The sequence below is a fragment of the Giraffa tippelskirchi genome, chromosome 2 (genome assembly GCF_054371585.1).
Source record: "Giraffa tippelskirchi isolate mGirTip1 chromosome 2, T2T-mGirTip1v1.2.pri, whole genome shotgun sequence".
Lineage (NCBI taxonomy): Eukaryota > Metazoa > Chordata > Mammalia > Artiodactyla > Giraffidae > Giraffa > Giraffa tippelskirchi.
Window position 1 is genome coordinate 34810705 of NC_137276.1, and position 2482 is coordinate 34813186.

A 2482-nucleotide genomic window follows, 5' to 3' on the forward strand; every position below is an offset into this window, starting at 1 on the left:
CTCGATTTTCTGGAGATAGAGTTTAAAGCCCTCATCAGAAATGGGAAGTTTGGTTTCTTTGAAGTTCAGTGTCCCAACTTCAAAATTTGTCAGTTTTCCATTCTATTCCCTAATATATTTATGTTGATCTTAGTATCATTCTGCCATGTAACTCATTCAGCTGATGCTGTTCGAGTGTATATGCCTGCCCATTCACAATTCCTAGCAGGGGTAGAGTGGGGAAAAAAAGAGATAAGGCTGCATTCCTCATAGAGATGTGGTAGGGGATGATGGAGAAAAAAAAAAGGATGCTAACATGACCTAGCATCATGCAAAACCATTCCCAATCGTGTGAGTTTTGTTTAGCTTCCTGCGCCTTCCCAGTTTGACACACTCGCCTGGGAGTTAGAACAGTGTTCTGGGTGGTTGGGCGAGTCTGAATGCATCCATTGGGCTCTCTTCATCTCCATTTCCTCAGCTCAGAATTCACAGGACTGGGTCCCCAAGCAGTCACTATTGGGCAGAGCAGAGCCCTACGGGCCTTACCATGGCCGGAACTTTCTCCAGCAACTCCTTGCTTTATTTATTTATTTTTTTAAAGAAAGAGCAATCTCCAGGCGTTTTTTATTGTTTGACTAAGAAAACAAAACCAGGCAGAAAAGTCCCCGAGGAAAGTCATGCTTCATGACTGTTTGCTGTGTTACCCTTCATCTTCCAGGTACTTAACTGTATTTCCTTTCAAAGATTTTAGACATTTATTTTGATCACAAATGCAATCCAAGTGTGAATAAATAAATGTATTATCTTTTAAGAACACCCCCCACCACCCCCACCATGTTCCTTTAAACAGAAAAAGGTTCTGAATGTTTCTTCGTAGCCTATTTGGCCATAGTTGTCCCACCTACAGTTCTAAAAACAGACTGAACTTGATCTTCTGAAATCCTTCCTAGACCTACAGCTCATTCTGTTGAAGAAATACTGCGAGAGAAGTCCTACTAGTATTGTCAATAGTCTCCAAAAGGTGAGGATGGTAACTGGGCTGATGGCAGCTAGAAGGGGTTTTCAGCAAAAGGAGGATCCTTGGGAAACTGCTGCTGCTGCCGCTAAGTCGCTTCAGTCGTGTCCGACTCTGTGCGACCCTATAGACGGCAGCCCACCAAGCTCCGCCGTCCCTGGAATTCTCCAGGCAAGAATACTGGAGTGGGTTGCCATTTCCTTCTCCAATGCATGAAAGTGAAAAGTGAAAGTGAAGTCGCTCAGTCGTGTCTGACTCTTCGAGACCCCACGGACTGCAGCTTACCAGGCTCTTCTGTGCATGGGATTTTCCAGGCAAGAGTACTGGGCAGAGGCAAATCTTGTCAACAAGATACCAGTTCCTTCGATGAGAGCCAGGAGAATGCCACCCATTGAGGCTTACCCAGCATGGATTCTGGTCCCTTTCTTGCCCTCAGGATGGCTCTGTTAAGGCGTCACTCGTGATAGAGTTCCAGGTGTCTTCTTTTGCTCAGGCTTGAACCATTCTGCAGTCAGTCTCAGGAAACAGACCTCTCCAGACTGCAAAGTTACCTCCCAACTGCGGAACCCTGGTTTTAATAGCTATCAAATTCCCTCGTTGTCTGTGGTTTACTCCTGGAAACTTTTGATTACTTGAGAGATCCCACTATTTATGGTTCCCATCCTAAAGGCCCCCACCGCAGCCATCCATAATGCACCAGGGGCAGGGCTGGCATGCCTCCTGCTCCATCTTGACTCCACTGCTTCTGGGTCAAGCCCTTGCTTTAGTACTCTCCTCTGTTCCCACTGGGCAACAGACAGCTCCTATAGAAATGATTTCTGGGGCCCCAGGGAACCTGTTTGCTCCTGTGGGAGCCTGCTTTCTGTTTACAGATGATCTGAGAATGAGGATGTCTGAACTTTAAACTTGGCTTCATATGATAAAAGCACAGCGTAATCCACCTTACCCCCAAGTTTGTTATAATTTGGGATTTGGATTCCACCCAGATCTCATTATAATAATTGCTCAAAATATGCCAAGTGCTAATAAATGCATCGTTTCATTTAATCCTCAGGTGAACTTTAGCAGACAGTTTAGCATAATAGCTGAAAGCAGGGCTTCGAGGCAGACTGCCTGGATACTCTCCTGTCTGCCTTACTTAACAGCTGTGTGACTTCAGACAAGTTACTTAGCCTCCCTCTGAGCCTCGGTTTACACGTCTATAGAAAGGGATAATAATAGTACCCAACTGCTGTGAGAATGACTTGAGTTAATAACATGTAGAACACCAGAGAGCAAGTTCTTTTTTAAAAAGATGTGCGTATTATTACCCTCATTTTCCAGATGAGAAAACTGAGATTCAGAGATGTTAAACAACTTGCCAGAGTCACACTGGTGGGGAAGGAGAGAGGTATGATTAGAACCCAGTGCCATCAGAAGCCAAAGTCCATGATCCAGATGACTGCTCATCCAGAAGACTTAATTACCAGGATTGCTAGCTTCCAAGAA

General features: G+C 44.9%; 1 pseudogene; it reads right to left on the reverse strand.

The window, feature by feature from the left end:
* Positions 1-974: 974 nt before the first annotated feature.
* LOC145531070 (mitochondrial import inner membrane translocase subunit Tim17-A-like) lies at positions 975-1723 on the reverse strand (annotated as a pseudogene).
* Between the last annotated feature and the right edge of the window lie 759 nt (positions 1724-2482).